At 39.1% G+C, this 23,112-nt stretch overlaps 1 long non-coding RNA gene across 5 annotated transcripts in view; it reads right to left on the bottom strand.

Annotated features, from left to right (window-relative positions):
* Window positions 1-23,112, bottom strand: part of LOC103278377 (uncharacterized) — a 526,052-nt gene that overhangs the window by 470,261 nt on the left and 32,679 nt on the right. For all 5 annotated transcript variants that reach the window (XR_506007.3, XR_010004183.1, XR_010004187.1 and 2 more), the window contains exon 2: window positions 597-889. This is a non-coding gene — a long non-coding RNA (uncharacterized LOC103278377). The remainder of the gene's footprint in view (window positions 1-596; window positions 890-23,112) is intronic.

The following is a 23,112-nucleotide window of genomic DNA, read 5'->3' as shown; positions in this document are numbered from 1 at the left end:
CATCTTGGCTGAAAAGTGGCAGAAAATGAAATAACGCACCGAACTTGGTTCAGATGTGACAGATGCTCATAAGAGAAAGCCGAGCACATTAAAGAGGTTTTTCAGCATGACAAAGTAGAGGAGCATTCAGAGAAATGCTGGACATGCGGGGCTCTGGAGATGCAGAGATCTTATGCTGCTGCATGCTCTTTACCTTACATTACCTCCCATAGCCTTGATGGAGCATTATAATGCAGGCAGCTGAGCAAGGATTGGGGTGAGGGGAGCATGCAAACAAGAGGAGGCATTTTTTTTTTAAAAAAATGCTTATTTAATTAGATGCGAAGAAAAGCGATATTAAAAGCATCCTAAGGCAGAGGAAAAAATGAAATAGCACCCAACATTATCAACACCTCCCTCCTCTTGAGACAACAGAATTTTTCAGAAAGAAAAGCAAAGCCCACAGCACCTGGGAGAATGTAGCCACCATTTTGCATAGAGATTCAAATTATGCTGGTAGAATAATTAATTGAGCGATCTAATCTCAGGGAGGGGGAAGGGGAAAAAGGATACATTAAATAAAGTTCATTACTGCATGATGTAAATGAGTTTCTCACCAATGATGTCACTGATTGGCTGAGATGTGGAGCTGGTTTCGAACAGTGCAGCATGGCCGGATTGGCTGCTAGCTCTTCTGGTGACTGCCTGCTTGGGCAACGCTTGAACCAGACACTTTTTATGCCTCTCTTGTTGTCGTATGAAGCAAATCTTGTTCAGCTCAGCTGTGTCTCCATAGTAGTGGCACCCTAAGAGAGTCTCCCTCCTGCTTCCCACAGCTCATCTGTAAGGCGGTCGCTGCTGTGAAATACCAGCCTTTGGCACTGAGCCCAGACTACGTTGTTAGATCCGTCTATAATACAGAAAAGACATTTTATGTTTTTTTAAAAAAATAGCAGTTCTTTCATCAAATTGCTTCTTAAAAAATAATGAATAAACCTCTCTCTCCTCCATTGCAGTTGGTTAGTGTATTTTGAAATTACAGTCCTTACAAACTTTCACAAATATATGAGATGATCTACAGTAAAGGAGAATAATATTGGCTTGCTGAGAAAGAAAGGCTAGAAGAAAAAGGAAGCAAGGGAGCAAGCTGCTTCTTTTTTTACCTTGATTATGAATTTCTTCATTTCACTCTTATGAACTGTGACTGATTTGTTGGCACCAACCCAATTCTTTTCATCATCATCATTATTTATATGTATGATCCCCCCTCCAAAAGTGTCAAGCGCAGGTTATCCCCCCCTTTCCCTTTCCTTCTATTTACATCTATGTCATTTTTTTGTTTATTTAAGACAAGGTATCTTAATTAGTATTCTCTGGAAGTATGCAAACTAAAGCAGGGCTATGATTCTGATGCCTCCTTTCCCCTTAAAGAAAAATCTGTATGGCAGGAAAAAGGAAAGGGGAAAAAAAACCTGTGCAGCTTTTACAGCTCAGCTGTCTGAGAAGAAGATGGGGTCGGGGGAAGGAATGCAGTGATATCAACTTTGCGAGACAATGGAATACCTACAGGCTTTCCCCTAGACAAGTCTTTTATAACCAGTCAGTATTGTGTGCTGAAGGCAGTGTCCAATCAGTAAGCTCCTTTCCATAACGGTGACACAATAGGTGCAACTGGTCACACTGTCCTCCTGACAGCAGTTCAGCTTCATTTACCGTCTGCTGGAATACATGTCCACCATTCATATTTCAATCCAAAAAGCCCATGAGCACTGGTGTTCCTCCCTTCCAGACACACACACACACACACACACACACACACACACACAGCATTGTTTTTACTGTAATAATTATATTAGCCTAATTGCTTTGTGTGAGTTGCAATATCGCTGTTCAGAAAAGTGTTGCATTATGTAAATGGGCGTGAACATGCCTGCTTATTTAAATAATAAAGTGCTTCAGTTGCTGGAGCAGTCTCTCGCAAACATGCATACACAAACCTGCATTGCTCCATTGATGCACCCTCTATGTTACAATCCTTTTCTAAATGAATTAAGAATAAGTTAGTAATATACTGGATATCTTTGCCAAAGCTTTTTATTTATTTACATACTTCACCATCCTTTCTTTCACTTCTTTTTTTTACCATGCCTTCCCCCATTTTGAATTACAAGCACTGAGAAAGTAGAAGCTAGCAAAAGGATGGGCCAATATTTCCATCCTCACCTGTCCGTGAACTAGACACTAAGTGTTATATTAATACATTCACCACAAAAATGTGATATTTTTTTAAAAACATGCATGTGCATTGCCATTTTATGTGTTTTAATGATCTGATAATGCATGCGCCCACTATAGCAGTACCTTAAATCACTATCTGGCCAAAAAGATTAAATCATCACTTTTAATGTATATAAGCTTACGATAATTTGTTACATCAAAGGGGGCAGTTTGTAGGGGGAAAGCTGTCATGCTAATTTTCATACCTTTTACATATTGTGCCCTTACTTATTTTGTGGGATTTACATATTCATGAAGAAAATAGCTATTCTGAATACTGACAGAGCAGAATGAAAAGAGGGGCCTTGATTCTCTGAGATAGAGATTATTTGTTCACATGCACAAAAAGACATACTGGATTTGAGAGAAAAATCATGTAGCATATGACAACAAGAAGAGGAGGTCCAAGGAAAATTTGATATTGGAAATGAAAGAGAGAAGGTTCTCTTTCTTTTATTTTCAATATAAGGTTTTTAAATCTGGGTGAATATATTGGTAATAGTCATTAGATACCTTTTTATCATAAATCACATTGTCTAAAAAGCAATCAAGTGAAATGATCACTTGAACCCATTTTCTTCACATTTAGGTCATTTTCAATCTTTTCTAATCTAGATTATTAAGATACATTTCACTAGAAAGACTGATAATGTTAAGAACAGATAAACAAGGGGGGAGGGTTGTGTGACAAACCATTTTTAGAAATGACATACACTGACAAAAATATTGGGTTAATTCCAGTATATGGATAATCACAAATATACTGAAGAGTGTGTGCTATGCATATCTGCAAATGCAGGATTTGAATTCTTGACATTTGAAATTGTGGGTTTAATTTGATGTATAATCAGCAATGTTGTTTCTGATACAGAGTTAGGATCTCCATGTTTGAGAGAATTGTACCTTTAAATATCAAAATGGAAGGGAATATCACAGCACTTCATTTTTAAAGATTTTACCAATGGTTATAAATGTGATCATTTTCAGAACAAAAAGAATTTGAAGCTTGGAAAAACCTCTGTGTATGGAATAAAATCAAGTTACACATTCTACCATTTCCAGTTTAAGGAAGCTATTATATATCTAGTGTGTATTTGTATCCTGGATACAATCCAAGGAACAGTGAGTGATATTCCTTGTAAGGATGTAGTTCTTCACATGTTTCTTTTCAGAGGAAGCAAATAGTTATTTTAGTCATTTTTCCTGCTGTGAAAAGGCAACTGCACAGATCTTGAAGTCTACTTACAATTTGAGACTGATGTTATACAAAAGTTCACATTTTTGAACAAATTTGAAATTTTGTACAAAAAAATAGCATTTTTCATGCAGGAAACAGCATTTTCTATGTAGATATATATTTTTTCTGTTCCAAAAAGCTGTTTAATATGCAACAATGCTGTTTTCTAGGTAAATAAATTATATGTAAATGTCTGCAGAATAAATCCCCAATTGCAGCTTTTTCTAAGTAGGCTACAGTTTATTTGGAGCAGGAAGTAATATTTGTGAATATTATTGGAAATGCTGTTTCTTGTACAAAACAACCACTAGGTAATTTTGCACAAACTAAGTCCTTGGTCCCCAGTGCAACATCTTCAGAATTGGTGATACCATATAATACCAATTCTGGAGGAATTTCCACTACACTTCCAGTCTGACTTCAAGATATTGGTGATAATCTTTGAAGCCCTTAATGGTTTGGGACCTACATACTTGAAGAAGCACTTCTCTCTATGCCTGCGTGAGAATTGAGATCTATTGAAAGGACCTTCCTCTGTGTTTCACTAGTAAAGAAAATTCATTGTAAAACAAGAATCTTCTCTGTTGTGGCATTATAGTTGTGGTAATCCTTCCCTCTGGAGGCCCAACATTAGGATCATTTCAAAGCCATGACAACAATTTTTGTATTAAACCCTTCTGCAGCTATCATCAATGGTACCCTCGTTCTTCTCTGCTGCCCTGCTTCCGGCAGCAGCTCTTCCAGTGGAGTGCTTCTGGCAGCAGTGCTTCCGGCAGCAGTGCTCTGGTGGTTCACCCTTTGGCTATTGGCTTTTCAGCGGTGGCTGCTTAGGCAGGGAAGAGCAACTAGCCAACTGGTGCTTCCTTCCCTACTGCCGTGTGCTGGGGGGGGGGGGGGTGGCGGAGAGAAGCACAGGGCCCTAAGGGCTTCACAAAGCACATTTTGAGAGCTGCTGCTCTAGTGGAAGTTGAGCATTCCTGCCTATGATATTTGTCTTTTGAGCAGCTAGAACATACTGAAGTAATCATGCCAGTACTTGTTGGGCTTTAATGTGTGCTTCCTTAGGCACAGCAATATTTCTTGGTCCATATAGGACCTCATCACATTGAGATCCAATTTGCAGGTGATAGTGGGAGGATTTACCAGCATGGCAAATCTGTCAGGCAGTGGGGGAAATCATTGCCCCAAACCCCACATCACCCATTCTGGTGCTTTCCCTCATCCAATGGCGGAAAGCATCACCTCCTGGATTACCTCCATTCTTGTCAATGAGAACACAGGAAACTGTTGCACCCCTAGGCTGCAGAGACACCTTAAAACCACACTAGATCCCCAGGCTATAAGCAATGTAAGCTGTTTATTGAAGATAATATGTAAGCATTAGCAAATCAAAATTCAAAGTCATTAAAACAAGGTTATAGTCCACAAGGTATGAGGCACTTAGAAATCCATAGGGTTCATAGAAATCCAAACACAAGAATAAACTTTAATCAAGGTAGTCAAAATTAGTCCAAGGAACAGGGTCATGAACTAGAACAAAGAACAGGATCATGAACTGGAAAAAGAGACTCAAAATGCAAGGCTTTTAGGAACATGACATGATAATCCAAAATACCCAGGAACAGGAACAAGGCATGAAAGTCCAAAGGGAACATGAAACAAGAGTCCATGAAGCAGGATCAAACCTCTCGATGAGCAAAGTTACCACCTCTGAGCTCACTCTCAGAAGCGGTTCCTCTTAAAGCTAGAATCAAGGCCCCTTTCCATGGGAAGTTATTATTATTATTATTATTATTATTATTATTATTATTAAACTTTATTTGTACCCCGCTAGCATCTCCCGAAGGACTCGATGCGGCTTACAAAGGCCAAGGCCTCAACACACAACACACAATATAACAATACAAAACAAAAGACAAATTAAAAACAATTAAAACAGTATAAACAATACAAAACAAAAGGCAAATTAAAAACAATTAAAACAGTATAAACAACAAGCAATAAACAATACGCTAAAACACAATAAAACTGTTATGGAACAAATTATATTATTTTATACACAAAGAAGTCACACAGCAAATGACAGGAACTGAATAGCAAGCATTACAGTGAAGTTCAATCACATTGGTGATGGGTACCAATCAGGAATCGTATATTATCAGTGTACAATTTCTTAATTACTCTCTCTCAAATGTAATTATATGAGAAGCCATAACAGGTGTGTGTTAGAAGGTAGCTAGAGAAAAGTAAATTAAAGGCAAGCATTTTTATAGATCATTAAAACAAAACAGAGACATTTCTAATCCTGCCCTAGTATTGTTCACATGAAAAATTGCCAGCCATTCCTACCTTGCACCTGACATTAATCAAAGATTACTTGTTCAGTGGTATGTTTTACTCTCTTATAAATATATCCTTGTTTCATGTTGGTGGGTGTATTCTTGGTGATATCAACCTCTTTGGACATTTATTTAGAGTCTACGTGTGTTTGTCTAGACCAGGGGTCCCCAAACTAAGGCCCGGGGGCCGGATGCAGCCCTCCGAGGTCATTTACCTGGCCCCCGCCCTCAGTTTTATAATATAATATAGTGTGTGTGTGTGTGTGTGTGTGTGTGTGTGTGTGTGTATATATATATATATATATATATATATATATATATATATATATATATATAATATTGATAATAATATTATAATGTAATACAATATAACACTAATAATAATACCATATAATAATATTAATTATATATTCTATATTACATATAATATTACTAATAATATTACAGTATAGTGGTATAGTTCAATAAAGTAATATATAATGCTAATATTGTGCTATGCTAATAATATAATATATTGTATGTACATATAATTTGTAAGTCCCCTTTGGGGTGAGAAGGGTGTGATACAAATGTAGTAAATAAATAAATAATAAATAAATACATTTTAGACTTAGGCTCGCCCAAAGTCTGAAATGACTTGAAGGCACACAACAACAACAACAACAACAACAACAACAACAACAACCCTAATTAACTTGACTATCTCATTGGCCAGAAGCAGGAGCACACTTCCCATTGAAATCCTGATAAATGTATGTTGGTTAAAATTATTTTTATTTTTAAACTAGCTTGGAGACCCGGCGATGCCCGGGTCATTTGAGAAAGGCATTGTTTGCCTGTGTTCCAAGTGTAGCCTATATCGAATGTCAGCTGGGTTCAGTGGGTGCGGGTGAGCTCCAACTCCCATATGCAAGTCCCATCGTCCAGTGTCCATCCCCCTCCAAACAGAGCCAGTATGTAGAGTAGGTCATGAGGGCTCCATGTACCATGTTTGGTCTTGATCAGTCATTTGTGTGGGTCGCGGTGCTCTCAGGAAGTGAGTGAAGGTATTGGAAGTCCCATCGTCCATGGTCCATCATCCTCCAAACTGCACCTGGGTGTAGAGTGAGTCATGGGTGTTCTCTGTTTGAAGTTTGGTCTTGATGAGACATTGATGGGGGTGACAGTGGTCTCAGGAAGTGAATGAATATACTGCAAGTCCCATCATCCAAGGTCCAAGCTCTTTCAAATCTCACCAAGATGTAGAGTGGGCCATGGTGGCTCTATGTGCCAAGTTTGGTCTTGATCAGTCATTGGTGGGGGTCACAGTAGTCCCTGGAAGTGACTGAAGATAGTGCAAGTCCCCTCATCCACGGTCCCTCTTCCCCCAAACTGCACCAGGATGTAAAGTGGGCTACCCTGCACCTGCGTGTCAAGTTTGATACAGTTTTGTCATTCATGGGCATCACAGTGGTTTGTGGGAGGTGAATTGGAGGAATGTACTGCAAATCCCATAATCCTTGGTCCACCCTCCGTCAAACTACTGCAGCATGTGAAGTGTGTCATTTGGGATCTGTGTGCCTGGTTTGGTTCAGTTGTGTGATTTGTGGCAGTTGCTGTGGTCTCAAGAAGTGAGGGAAGGTACTGCAAATTCCATCATCCTTGGTCCATCCTGCCCCAATATACATCAGGACGTAAAGGGCTCGACAGGAGTTCTGTGTGCCAAGTTTGGTCCATTTCTATCATTGGTGGGCATTGCAGTAGTCTGTGGGAGTTAAAGGGTTTGAAAGTACTGCAAATCCCATCATCTGTGGTCCATCCTCCCCCAAATGGCAGCAGGTCATAAAGTGCATCGTGGGGATGAAGTCTGCCAAGTTTGGTGCAGATCCGTCATTCCTGTTGGTCTCAGTGGCCTGGGATAGTGGCGGCCAACCAAAACGCGAGCACATATTCCACCAGGCCAATCAAAACGCTGATACATACTCCGATTTCACTTTTATTATATATATAGAATATAGATATTGTATTGTTCTTTCGTTGTTGTTGTTGTTGTTTTTGTACTACAAATAAGACATGTGCAGTGTGCATCGGAATTTGGATTTTTTTTTTCCAAATGATAATCCGGCCCCTCAACAGTCTGAAGGATTGTGGACTGGCCCTCGGCTTAAAAAGTTTGGGGACCCCTGGTCTAGACTATCTGTAGACTTAATGTAGTCAAAATTGACTTAAACTGAGATGATTCTATCAGGTTGATCCTGGTGATGTCCCTCAAAACCCACCTTGTAAGCAATACAGCTAAATCTCCAGATCATGTCTATGTTGTTGAATGGGAGGATCAGCAGAGACAAATCCAGCTATGTTCCTATAGTTGAACATGCTGTGACAGGCATCTGTAAGGTGCTCAGGAGGTCATTCCTGAAGCATTTCCAGCTACAGGAAAATAATTGGATGTCTCCCTGCTGATTCTCTGATCTCTAAAAAATGGAAATTGTCATATTGGGAAGGAGCTATGTGTACACTGTGGATTGAGAGAGGAATTGGTCATTGCTTGGCCAAAACAGAATTCTAATTTCTATAATGAGCAAAAAAGTGAATTCCAAGGGTCTAAGTCTGGAGTATAGCCTAGAAATTCAAGCTGCCAGCTTTGCATTTCTAAGACAGTCACTTTAAAATAAATTATTTGAAAAACCAGCTACCCTAATTAAGTGGAAAAATAAAAGGGGGGATTAAAAGAAAGAATAGATGTCAATAAAATTCTGGTGGCAAATTCTTTAAAACAAAACACCTAGAAAAGTAATAAATTGAGGACATCTGTACCCAGAACTGTCAGGTGTGAACTGAGTTTAGACGTATAGAGCAAGCTCAGATCAGCAGTTGGCCACATCCCCATGAGAGATGGAGAACAGCTGGATGGATAATAATAATAATAATAATAATAATAATAATAATAATAATAATAATAATAATAATAAAACTTTATTTATACCCCACCACCATCTCCCCAATGGGGACTCGGGGCGGCTTACATGGGGCCATGCCCAGGACAATACAATATAACCATATCATAATGCAATTAAATAATACAATACATAAAATAAACAGTACAACATAAGATCAAAACAGCAGTATAACAAGGGCGGGCAGCATGAACACTAAAATTAAAAAACTAGATTAAAAATTAAAAACTCTGGGTGAGAAAGGGATCAGAATAAAAACCTCGAGGGACAGGGACGTCAGATAGTGAACCAGTCTAGAGGATAAATATTGGGGGGAGTAGCAAAGAACATTTACTCTCCGAAAGCACACCGAAAGAGCCATGTTTTTAAATCTTTCCTGAAGGCTAAAAGGGTGGGGGCTTGCCTGATTTCAATGGGCAGCGAATTCCACAAGCGGGGGGCCACAGCAGAAAAGGCCCTCTCCCTTGTTCCTACAAGGCGGGTGTGATGTCTCATGGGCCTTGTAGTCCCGTTCCTAGTACTATGGTGGCAGACGAAGAGGAAAACATGGGATTTACACCGTTTCAGCCAGGAACGGAGCCTCTGCATCTGCAGGATGTTTGCCCTCAAGAATCCAGCCAAACAAGCCTTGGGCAGAATTCTCCCCCGTTTTCTCGAAAAGACAATTATAATAGAGATAGAGGGGCGAGGGAGGCTAATCGCCGCTCTCTCAGAATCGCTGCCAGACAATTAGCTGATTAAGCCTGTTTCCCTTGGGAAATTCTAAGGAGTCATGCATCTGGACACAGTTTTGGGTTTCACTTCTTGTTCTCCAGGGAAAGTGTTCCTTGGCGGGAAAACAAGATCCTATATAGGTGTTTTACCGCAAGGAGATCCTTGCGGAGTCAATTCGTCAGCATCAGGAGTGAGATCGTGTGTGGACTACGCAACTCCAGTTCCTTGCTTCCAGGACCAAGTTCCAAGCCTGCCTTGTTCCCCGGACCTCGCCACGGACCTTGTTCTTGGTTCTTGCTTCTTGCTTCTTGTTGCCACGTATCAAGTCTTGTTTGCCAAGAATCTAGTTTGTTTTCCAGCCTTGTTGTCAAGCTCCATTGGACTAAAGGACCTTGTCATTTCCCCACACTTTGCTTGGCAAAGTGTGTGTTTCGGTTATTGGATTATAACTTTGGACTCTAATATCACATATTGGACATTGTTTTCCTGGACTATATTTGACCTTTCCTGAAAGGTCTACTTCTGAACTATATTCTTCACTTGTTTTTATTGACTTTATATATTCCTTTAATAAAGATATTAGATAGATTCTGGTCTCTGCACATGGTTATTGGTGCTCTGCAGCCTGGGTCCTGACAGCGGGCCTGAGATATAGGTAGTGGCGACAGGAGGGCCTCCCCTGATGATCGGAGAGATCGGGCAGGTTTATGGTAGGAGATACGGTCACGAAGGTAGGCGGGTCCCAAACCGTTTAGGGCTTTATAAATGATGGTCTGCGCCTTGAATTGGGACCGGAAGATGAACGGCAGCCAGTGGAGCTCCTTAAACAGGGGAGTAGATCTCTCCCTGTAACTCACCCCCGTTATTAGTCTGGCGGCCGAGCGTTGGACCAATTGTAACTTCCGGGCCGTCTTCAAGGGAATTGTGTGTGGATCCCAAGCAGTTCCTGATTGCCTTGAAACAAAGAGAGTTGGAGCCATCAATGTCTTGGCCCAGTAATACCTAGCACATGATGTGCAGAATGTTGATCTGATGTTTTATTTTACTGCCACATAAAATGTAGTACTAAAAGTTGGAATGATGAAAGACCTCTTACAGACTTAACAACATTGAGCATTAGAGAAAATCTAACTTGCTGTATTGCAAGAAATTACTCTGCTGAGTCACATGGAACAACCAAAACCTAACACATCTTTTGGGAAGAAATTCATAGTTCAAAATTTTATGGGCATGGAATTCTAATTGAAGAATATAGCTATACAAATATATAGATATATTCAGGTTGAAATTAAGTTTATAGCCCTCATGGTGTAATTAAACCTATTTTGGGAGAAAAAAGTATACATCAAAATGCTATAAGCATGGAATCCTAATAAAACAATGTAGCTCTATTAAGATATAAATATAGTCATGTTGAAATTTTGGGGGAAAAGAATGAATAGAATTATGATATATTAGATAAGTGAGCAGATAATATAGAATGGAAGAGGGTGGAGAAATGCGGTAACAGATAAACAATGTGTAGGTATCTTATATTTCATATTGTGAGTAGATTGCACATTTAATGCATACATGCATCAATAAAATATATTTTTAAAAAGAAAAGAAAAGTAAACTGTGGCACTCCAGTTGATGCTGAACTGCAACTTCCCTCTACCCTAGCTATTATAGCCAATCTTGGGAGTTGCAGTGCACTGACATTTGGACATTTGGATGATTCCTACCCTACTATTTGGGAATGTGTTTAATTGAATACAATAGAAGTTTTGTTTTCAGCACTGAAATTCATTTAGTTCATGTTTCAATGTAAACTTTAAACATCTTCATGTCTACAACCTGAACTGTTTCATGTTTGAAACATTTGGAAAACAGGTGTTGAAGCCATATATTTTCAAATCTTGGAATGAATATTTCAGAAAAAAAGGGACAGGGGAATCACAATTTGCATAAATTGTGGAAAAATTCACTGAAATACATCAGTTTCAGCAGTGCATGCAAAATTGTGTACTGTATGTTTAAGGATTTTTTTTAAAAAAATTATTTTTTGTATACAGAGTTTTATGCAGACTAAAAGAAATACAAACTCAATAGATGGAATGAATGCAGTATTTTAAAAAATGAGGAGCTCGGTGAAAGTATACTTGACAGAATTGTTCATCCCTATTTTTAAGTAAAACTCATTGCATTGTATATGTTTCATTAAGAATATTTCCTATTGGTTTCTGCATTGAGCAATGAAAAGTTGTGACAGGTCCTTGCGGGGGTTTTTGTTTCTGCTTCTTGCAATCTCACTTGTTGCTGAAAAGAACCCGGTCTCATCATTCTGCAGTGCTTCGCTGTGCAGCAGAATAGTCCTTTTTCACTCCAGTTGAGTAGCTGGCTTTTAAGATGGGATTCAATGTCATTTCCATTGTGGCAAGAGCCGAACTGAGAACATGAAGCAGAATGATGTCCTAAAAATAATTTAAACATAATAGCTGACTAACAGGATACCACTCAACATTTATAGTGAATGTATTTATTTGTTGCTTTTCTGAGTGATGAATGATAAAGCAATTAAAAATTCTTGAAAAACAGAGTAATGATAAAAGTTAATTTAAAACTAGATTGCAGACTGAAGGCATTTGGGAATAATATTGCTTTGGCTGCTTGGCTGAAGGTCAATAAGGATGGAGCTGTTTTGACTTCCCTTGAGAGAAAGACTTCCACAATCAAGGCACTACTTCAGGAAGAAAAAAAAAACAATCCCTTCCTGCTCATCTAACATTTCAGGGACAGAAGGATATAAAAATGGGCCTCGGTTGAAAATTTCAGATATTGGACATACTCAAAGGGATGCAGTCTGCAGTCATATCCTGTCCAAAATCTGCTTAGGATTTTTAGGTCATTGCCTACAATGCAAAGTGGACTTTGGAAACAAATTAAAATGGGTTTTAGAGTCTTATGAATATCCTTACAGACTTCTTATAGCTATGAACTTAATCACTGGAAGATTTTAGTTGGCAGCCTGTAAACAAGTGACTTCCAACCTGTGGGCCATGGCCCAACAGTGGGCCACGAGAATGAAAATCCAATCCACAAACCTCTTTCCTCTTTATTTATTTATTTATTTATTTTCCACTCATTTTTGCAGAACTGACCATTGCATTGGTTAGACCACATCAGCTCTAGATTATTAAATATAGTTTACTATGGGCGAGCAGATGGCAACTACTTGATGGCATATGTATCAGAAACTAGAGTTGATGTGGTCTATCCAATGCAATTTTCTGAATCAGCACCCCAAATAACCAAAATGAATCTAAAGTTGACCAAAAACTGTTTTGTAGCTCATTTGGTACTAATGGTGGAGAGTGGTCCCTGGTCAAAGTGGTCCCTGGTCAAAAAAAGGTTGGGAACCACTGCTGTAAACATACTGAACTAAAAACTAAAACTAAAAGATTCCTGCTACAGTGAAATAGTATTTAATTGCCTTATTTCTTTGCAATAAAGAAACAAAAGAAAGCAGTGAGTCGTAGTGTTAGTAGTGTTGGTTCACACTTAGACAAAGCCAATGGATTGGAAACAACTATCTAAAATAAAGAGTTTACTGAATCCCCGTGTTTAAGGAGTTAGAAATAACATTCGGTTAATTAAACAAGGGGGACATGATGTTTATATTGAAAATAAAAATCTATACATGATAGGATCAGGATGAAGGAGCATATTGGCATAGTTAAGGCTTGCATGGTTATAGAAAAACTCTTTTAAGAGAAGGTGCCTTAAAATGGCCCTAGTTGGGTATACTGTTTCTCTATCACCCTTTCTCAGCCTCAGAGATAATGAATATTTAAGTGGTTAATAAATATAATAATAATAATAATAATAATAATAATAATAATAATAATAACAACAACAACAACAACAACAACAACAACAACACCCCCCGCAGGTGCCACCTTGACATGGGGGGGGGGGGCTTAACCACTCCAATTATGACTGAGGGCTGTGCTGGCGGTAGTGTAACTACCGGCAGGTCCAACCAAGCCAGAGAGGCCTCAGCTGAGGAGTGGAACCAAGAGCACCTAACCCATTAGCATTATGGAGAATCAAACTAAAACAAAGTCTATACTGGCTCGGTCGTCGTCCAGGATAAAAAGGACCGCAGTGGATGCTGCTGATTCTGGACATCCATCGACAAGTGAGCTATAGAATCAAAATACAAATGAACAGTCACAGAAGTGGCAAAAATATACAATGCCAGAAAACCGCACAATTATGAAATGCTACTACAAATCTACTGGGATCTGCACGCATCATCCAAAAATACATCACACAGTCCTAGACACTTGGGAAGTGTTCGACTTGCGATTTTGTGATATGAAATCCAGCATATCTATCTTGTTTGCTGTGTCATAATAAAATAATAATAATAATAATAATAATAATAATAATAATAATAATAATAATATAAAACCTTTATTTATATTCTGCCCTCACTCCCCAAGAGGACTCAAGGCAGATCACAACAAAAGATGGCAAACATTCAATGCCAGATCCAATGCATAAATAAGAACATAAAGTTATTGGTTAATCTATATCTAACATAACAGACATGAAATATAAATTATATAAACAATACTTAACATTCATTTAAGATCATTATTATCTTATGGTTTTCAATAATATAAATCTAGAACTTGAAATATAAAATGGAAATATACTATCAGTGGTAATTTTAGAACACTCTCCTTTATTGTTTCCCAGAGGTCACAAAACAATTGCCTAGAAAAATGCTGAATACAAGCCTCTAGCCTTTGGAGCAAAATGTCCATCTCAACATCTACAGCAGAGTACCAGGAAACATTAAAGTCCCAAAACATAACTATAAAAGTAACTGAAGATTGTGGTTATACCAAAAATGAGTGATGTTGTATCTTGGTACTTTACAGTTATATTTTTAATATTATAAAAATATTAGTTGCTTGCAATTAATAAACTTCTCAGTTTCAGTGTAGGGTAGGCCATGTTTATGGAAAGCCAGACTGGTGAGTGACTGACTAGATCTCCAAAAGAGGTGGAATAGGACTCCAGAGTTTGAATTCCTACTGAGTGACCTTGGGCATGTTAACTTTTCTCAGCCTCAGAGAAAGGCAATGTCAAAGCCCCTTTGAACAAATCTTGTTGACAAAACCTTGGCTAGATTAGCTTTAGGGATTAGCTTTAGGGATGCCATAACATTTCAAGGCACACATTAAGAAAGGTTGTGCTTTTAAGGGAGCTTCATATCTGTCTGTAGATTGTGGAGAAGCCGTCTGTCAGCAGTTGACCAAACAAGAACAAAGAAGAGATATAGTAGTCATGGGCAATTTCAACTATCCCGATATCTGCTGGAAAACAAACTCAGCCAAGAGTACAAAGTCCAAAAAATTCCTCGCTTGCCTTGCAGACAATTTTATGGTCCAGAAGGTAGAAGAGGCAACAAGGGGATCAGCTATTCTTGATCTCATCCTAACAAACGCAAAGGACCTGATCAATGCAGTCAAAGTGGTCAGATCCTTAGGGGCAAGCAACCATGTGCTCCTGAAGTTTGCAATACAAAGGAAGGCCGAAACTAAGACAAGTCAATCCTACATTCTGGACTTTAAGAGAGATGACTTCCAAAAAATGAAGGAAACACTGAGCGGCATTCCATGGATGCCAATACTAAAAGACAAGGGTGTTAAGAATGGATGGGAGTTTTTCAAAAGTGAAATACTCAAGGCACAAACGCAAACAGTGCTAAAAAAGAATAAAAATAAGACAAGTGCAAAGAAGCCAAAATGGATGTCCAAAGAACTTCTAACTGGTCTAAGACTCAAAAAAGACATGCAAAAGAAGTGTAAAAAGGGAGAAATCACCAAAGAAGAATTCAAACAAATAGCCAACTCCTGTAGGGAAAAGGTTTGCAAGGTTAAAGCGGAAAATGAACTCAGGCTTGTCAGAGACATTCAGAACAATAAAAAGAGCTTCTTTACTTATGTCGATAGGAAAAGGAAGAACAAGGAGGCGATAAGGTCTCTGCGAGAAGAAGATGGGGTAATGCTGACAGGGGATAGGGAAAAGGCAGAACTATTTAATGCCAGCTTTGCCTCGGTCTTCTCACAAAAAGAAAGCTGTCCTCAACCTCAGCAACATGGAGTGGATGAAGGATTGGAGGAAATCCAACCCCAAATATGGATACAATTTGTCCAAGAATATCTGGCTTCTCTAAATGAATTCAAGTCTCCAGGGCCATCTCAACCACACCCAAGAGTATTGAAAGAACTAGTAGAAGTTATTCCAGAACCACTAGCAATAATCTTTGAGAGTTCTTGGAGAACAGGAGAAGTCCCAGCAGATTGGAGGAGGGCAAATGTGGTCCCTATTTTCAAGAAGGGAAAAAAGGACGATCCAAACAATTACTGTCCAGTCAGCCTCACATGGATACAATGTGCCTACAATGTGATGTGGTGGTGAAAAAAGACAATGGGATTTTGGCCTGCATCAATAGGGGTATAGGGTCTAGATCCAGGGAAGTCATGCTACCCTTCTATTCTGCTTTGGTCAGACCACACCTAGAATACTGTATCCAATTCTGGGCACTGCAGTTGAAGGGAGATGTTGACAAAGAGTCCAAAGAAGGGCAACTAAAATGATCAAGGGTCTGGAAAACAAGTTGTATGAGGAATGGCTTAAAGAGCTGAGCATGTTTAGCCTGCAGAAGAGAAGGCTGAGAGGAGACATGATAGCCATGTACAAATACATGAGGGGAAGTCATAGGGAGGAGGGAGCAAGCTTGTTTTGTGCTGCCCTGGAGACTAGGACGCAGAACAATGGCTTCAGACAACAGGAAAGGAGATTCCACCTGAACATCAGGAAGAACTTCCTCACTGTGAGAACTGTTCGGCAGTGGAACTCTCTCCCTCGGAGTGTGGTGGAGGCTCCTTCTTTGGAGGCTTTTAAGCAGAGGCTGGATGGTCATCTGTCGGGGGTGCTTTGAATGAGATTTTCCTGCTTTTTGCAGGGGGTTGGACTGGATGGCCTGTGAGGTCTCTTCCAACTCTATGATTCTATGACAGGAAGATTCCTAAAACTAAGAGAAGTCAAATATGCATTCTAGACTTTAGGAGAGCCGACTTCAGGAAATTTTAGGAAATACTGAGTGTGATTCCATGGACAGTAATACTAAAAGAGAAGGGAATTATTGATGGATGGGAGTTTTCTAAAAGTGAGATACTGAAGGCACAATTGCAAACAGTGCTAGCATAGAGAAAAAATAGGAGAAGTGTAAAACAATGAAAATTGATGTCCAAAGAACTTTTAACTGAGGTAAAATTTAAAAGAGATATGCACAAGAAATGGAAAAGGGGGAAAATCACTGAAGAGGAATTCAAATAAATAACCAATGTATGTAAGGAAAAGGCTTGTAAGGCTAAGGCACAAAATGAGCTCAGACTTGCCAGAGAGATTAAAAATAATAAATCAGGGTATTTGGTTATTATTTTATTATTGTATCTGATTTGTCCTCAATGCACTCCTTTGGGCTTCATGCAAATTTACCATTTGTCAAAATATATGATCCTGTGCTATTCTTTTCCATTTCTGGCCAAATAGTTTAAATTCGGATAATATTTTGACTTTGGTATTTTAGCAATTAAATAAGGCATACCAAATACCATATTTTTGTCAGTAGAAAAAGGAAGAAAAAGGAAACGATAAGGGCTCTGCATGGAGAAGATGGTGAAATGCTAACAGTGGACAGGGGAAAGGCAGAGCTGCTCAACACCTTCTTTGCCTCAGTCTTGCCTCAAAAGGAGGTTGGCCTTTAACCTGACCAGTATGAATCCGAAGAGATAACAGGAGAAATGCAAGGAATACATGACTACTCTGATGAATTCAAGTCTCCAGGGCCAGATCAACTACATCCAAGAGTATTGAAGGAACTAGCAGAAGTCATTTGAGAACCACTGGCAATAATCTTTGAGAATTCTTGTAGAGCAGGAGAAGTCCCAGCAGACTGGAAAGAAGTGACTAGTGGAGTGTGGCAGGGTTCGCTCCTGGGCCCTGTACTGTTCAATATCTTTATTAAAGACTTGGATGAAGGTTTAGATGACGTGTTTATCAAGTTTACAGATGACACCAAATTAGGAGAGATAGCAAATACTCCAGAAGGCAGGATCAGAATTCAAAATGACCTTAACTGATGAGAGAGCTGGGGCAAAACTAACAAAATGAATTTCAGTAAGGACAAATGTACACTTAGGCAGAAAAAATGAAATGCAAAGATACAGGATGGGTGATGCCTGGCTTGACAACAGTACATGTGAAAAGATATTAGAGTCCTTTTGGACAACAAGTTGAACATAAGCCAACAGTGTGATGCAGCAGCTAAAAGAGCCAATGGGATTTTGGGCTGCATCAAAAGGATTATAGTGTCTAGATCAAGCAAAGGCACGGTGCCTCTCTATCCTGCTTTGGTTAGCCCTCACCTGGAATACTGTGTCCCATTCTGGGCATCATAGCTCAAAAGCGATATTGACTAGCTGGAAGGTGTACAGAAGAGGGTAATTGAAATGATCAAAAGTCTGAAGACCATGCCCTATGAGGAGCGTCTTAAAGAACTGGGTATTTTTATCCTGCAGAAGAGATGGTTGAGATGTTGATAGCCATGTATAAATATGTGAAATGATGTCATAAGTAAGAGGGAGCAGCCTTGTTTTCTGCTGCCCTGAAAACTAGGATTCGGAGCAATGGGTTCAAAGAGCTATTCAGCAGTGGAACTCTCTGCCTCGGAGTGTGGTGGAAGCTTCTTCCTTAGAAACTTTTAAACAGAGGCTGGATGGCCATTGTCAGTGATACTTTGTGTTTTTCCTGTATGGTAGAGGGTTGGACTGGATGGCCTTGCCTCCCACCTGTCCCCCAGCTGCCAATGCATATATGCTGCTCGAAGAACCTTCCCTCGCTGCCGCTGCACTGCCGTTTCTTCCTTCCGAGACACGGCTCCATCCTGGCCACACTCCCTTGGCCCCAGAGGCTTCTGATTAGCTCCTGGTGCCAGGGCGAGGGAGGGTGGGAGGGAAGGAGGAGGAGGGCTTGAACACCCTTCCCACTCTGCTCCTTCTGCTTCTTAAAGGCACAGGACACATTAGGATTCTCCTCCCATTCTTATTCCTATGCCATGAAACTTATTATTTTATACTATTATTCTATTACCATATTATTATCATCATAATATTCTGTTATTATTACTATATCCCATTATTATATTATCCTATTAATATATTTTATATCATTATATTATATTTTTCTATTATTATTATTATTTTATTATGACACAGCAAACAAGATAGATATGCTGGATTTCATATCACAAAATCACAAGTCGAACACTTCCCAAGTGTCTAGGACTGTGTGATGTATTTTCGGATGATGCGCGCAGATCCCAGCAGGGTGGCCTTTTGCAGCTGGCAGATCATAATTTTGTCAATGTCTATGGTTTCCAAATGCCAGCTGAGATCTTTTGGCACGGCACCCAATGTGCCCATCACCACCGGGACCACCTGCACTGGTTTCTGCCAGAGTCTTTGAAGTTCAATCTTGAGGTCCTGATATCGGCTGAGTTTTTCCTGTTGTTTTTCGTCAATGCGACTGTCACCTGGGATGGCGACATCAATGATCCAAACCTTGTTCTTTTCCACAAATGTGATGTCTGGTGTGTTGTGTTCCAGAACTTTGTCAGTCTGGATTCAGAAGTCCCACAGTATTTTTGCGTGCTCATTTTCCAATACTTTTGCAGGTTTGTGATCCCACCAGTTCTTTGCTGCTGGGAGGTGGTACTTGAGGCATAAGTTCCAATGAATCATTTGGGCCACATAGTTGTGCCTCTGTTTGTAGTCTGTCTGTGCAATTTTTTTACAGCAGCTGAGGATATGATCCATGGTTTCGTCGGTTTCCTTGCACAGTCTGCATTTTGGGTCATCAGCTGATTTTTCGATCTTGGCCTTAATTGCATTTACCCTGATGGCTTGCTCCTGGGCTGCAAGGATCAATCCTTCTGTCTCCTTCTTCAGGGTCCCATTCGTGAGCCATAGCCAGGTCTTCTCCTTATCAGCTTTTCCTTCAATTTTGTCAAGGAATTTTCCCTGCAATGTTTTGTTGTGCCAGCTGTCAGCTCTAGTTTGTAGTGTGGTTTTCTTGTACTGGTTTTTTGTCTGCTGTGCTTTGAGGAGTTTCTGATTTTTGACTTCAATCAAAGCAGGTTCTTCACTTTGCTTCACATATTCTGCCAAGGCATGTTCTTCTTCTTTGACTGCTTGTTTGACTTGTAAGAGTCCTCTGCCCCCTGATCTTCTAGGCAGATAGAGCCGGTCAACATCACTGCGAGGGTGCAGTGAATGATGAATGGTCATGACTTTTCTTGTTTTTCTGTCCAAATTGTCCAGTTCCATCTGTGTCCAGTTTATGATGCCAGCAGTATATCTTATGACAGGTATGGCCCACATGTTTATGGCCTTGATGGTGTTGCCTCCATTGAGCTTGCTTTTGAGAATTTTTCTGACCCTTTGTGTGTATTCTTTGCTGACCACAGTTTTCACATGTTCATGCTTGATGTTGTCCAGTTGTAGTATTATTATTATATTATTCTATTATTATTCTATTATTATTCTATTATATTTTCATATTCTTATTATATTATTATTATTCTGTTATTATTATTATATTCTATTATATTATCATATTATTATATTATTAGCATATTCTGTTATTATATTCCATTTTATATTATCCTATTAATATATTTTATATCATTATATTCTATTATTCTATTCTATTATATTATTATTATCATATTCTGTTATTATCATATTTCAATATTATATTATCCTATTAAAACCATATTATTATCATATTCTGTTATTATTATTATTATATCCTATTATTATATTATCCCATTAATATATTTTATATCATTATATTATTATTTTATTATTATTCTATTCTATTATCATATTATTATTATTATTATTATTGTTGTTGTTGTATGTTATATTATTCATCATTCATGACTACATTGAAACTAGAATAGAGAGAAATCAGTGTGGAAACCTTGTGAAACCTAAACTGCAAAAGGTACCATAGATGGTTGTACATGTAAATAATGGTAGTAACAAGAAATTCTTGATAGGATTCACAGTTTGTCTGGTTATGCTGGTTTGTGATGACAACTACTTTACAGTATATAATAAATGTTCATTTCATTATTCCACCACAAAATAAATGTGAACTCTTCTTCATGGAAAAATAAGACACCCCCTGAAAATAAGACATAGTGCATCTTTGGGAGCAAAAATTAATATAAGACCCTGTCTTATTTTCAGGGAAACAGGGTAGAACATGGCAAGAGCCCAATTTTGCAACTACTGAAAGAGATTCAAGGTCCATGGGATTCAAGGTTTTTGTTCCCCAAAACAAATACTGCTGGGACAAGCTGCCAAAGAATCTTAAGATATTTTGGATTATAATACCTGTTAGTCAAAGTAAGTACATCCAATAATCAGGGATTCTGGGAGCTGGAGCTAACTGACTGTAATATGCTTGGCCTCGTATGCCCACCACCATTTGTAACCAGTTCCAGCTGAATAAGAACTGGAAAAGTGTACATGATATCTAGAAACTGTGACATTAGAAATCTCTTAATTTTCCAGTTGTAAACTAAAGTTCAATCTCTTCTGCATATTCATTATTAAAAGCAAGTTCTGTCCAGAAAGTTGCATATTGTTTATGTTTTGAATCTTCTTCATGAGCTGGTTCTAGTTTGTCATATTTGATCACCAGGGTGAAAGGGTTGCTTTGCTTCTAACTTCATAACTTCAGTGGGCCAGTTCCCTAGCTGGGGAAATTAGCCAAATTCCTGTCACCACTGTGAAGTGCAGGCACAACTTCTTACAAGCCCAGGAGCCTTTTGGATACCCAGCTGTGGACATTTTGCAGTGTTTATCCTGCCTGTTTTGGCTGGCTGTTACACATATGGAGACCTTGGAGGGCTGAGATCTCAACAGTTACCTACTCAATGTTTGCTCCCAAAATCTAGAGATGATGAGCTTTCCCTCCTGGACAGGAAACAGATGAATTACAGTAACTCATCTAAAGAACAGTGTTTCGAGCAAGTTAAATACTATTGCAAATTTTAGGCAACTTGGTGGTATAATTTTTTTTAAAGGAGGGATAATTTATAGAAAATCTGCTCTGGGTTTGAACATGCAAATTAGGTAGATACCAAAATGTATCATAAGAAGGTATCCTTCTTTCAGAGCTGTATAAAGAACATGGGAAATTAAAAATTGAGATAAAAATTAAAGAAAGAAATGATCAGAAAATTAATCACAAGCAGAAGAGTTTTTCAGCCAGAGTGGGCTGCCTATCCTTTTATAAACTTATATGGTATCACCATTTCATCAATGGATGGTAATGTTCATCTTTTATTAACTTTTCCCTTACTAGGTCACTATGGTGTTATATTGTATTGTATTGTATTTTGTGTTTTAATTTGTTTTTATATCTGAATGTTATGATGATACTGTTTTTAGTTATTTATATTGGTTTTAACTTGTCACATTTTATTTATTTATTTACAACATTTATACTGTGCCCTTCTCACCCGAGGGGACTCAGGGTGGCTTACAAAAATTGGCAAAATTTAATGCCCAAAATGCAATCATAAAAACAAAAGTAAAGGTTGCTTACCTGTAACCGTGTTTCTCCGAGTGGTCACCTGTGAAATTCGCACATATGGTATTTCCTGCGCCTACGCAGACAGCTTCGGAATCTTCTAGAAAGCTCTTTTAGTACAAAATGGCGGAAGCCCCGCCCACTTTCCCCATAGAGTATATATAGCCAGTGAGAGGGGCTACTGCCTCAGTTCCTCCACCGCGAGTAGCAGCTTGAAGAACCGAGGCATGACAAAAGCGGGGAGGATGGGCGGGGATGTGCGAATTTCACAGGTGACCACTCAGAGAAACACGGTTACAGGTAAGCAACCTTTACTTCTCCAGCGTGGTCAACTGTGAAATACGCACATATGGTAGACTAGCGAGCTATTAATCGTGGATGGTGGGAGTCATGCCACTGAAGAGAAGTTCTCTGTGCCTAGGGCCATACCTCTCCTGGAGAGGCATCCCCTTGTAATGAACAACAAGGATCGACAGGGTAGGCTAGGCAGCCATCCCGAAAAAGGTCTTCTAAAGACATGCCCCTCAAGAAAGCCCTTGAACTAGAGACCACTCTCGTGGCCCTTAATTCACAAAGGCAAGTAAAAACCTGCCAGCTGGAACACAAACAGATAGTGGATATGATCCCCACAGAAAGCTGTTGGGGGAAAGTGGAAGGTCACTGGCAGCCTTCCAGCACTCGAAGAAGAGTTTTGGAAACTCTAAGTCCAGGCATCCTGTGTATATAGTAAACCTCTATAAACATCCACGAGATGAAGGAATTGATCCAGAGCAAGGACGGATTCTGAAAGAAGGTTGATAATATTATGTCCCGTGACATACGGATTTCGAGGAAACTTGGCAAGAAAGCAATGTCTGTCTCAAACAACACTTTATCTTTGAGGAAGTGCCGGTGTGGTTCA

Source organism: Anolis carolinensis, chromosome 3 (assembly GCF_035594765.1).
Source record: "Anolis carolinensis isolate JA03-04 chromosome 3, rAnoCar3.1.pri, whole genome shotgun sequence".
NCBI classification, from domain to species: domain Eukaryota; kingdom Metazoa; phylum Chordata; class Lepidosauria; order Squamata; family Dactyloidae; genus Anolis; species Anolis carolinensis.
Note: the sequence above shows the minus strand (reverse complement) of the source record. Positions and strands in the feature narration are given on the sequence as shown.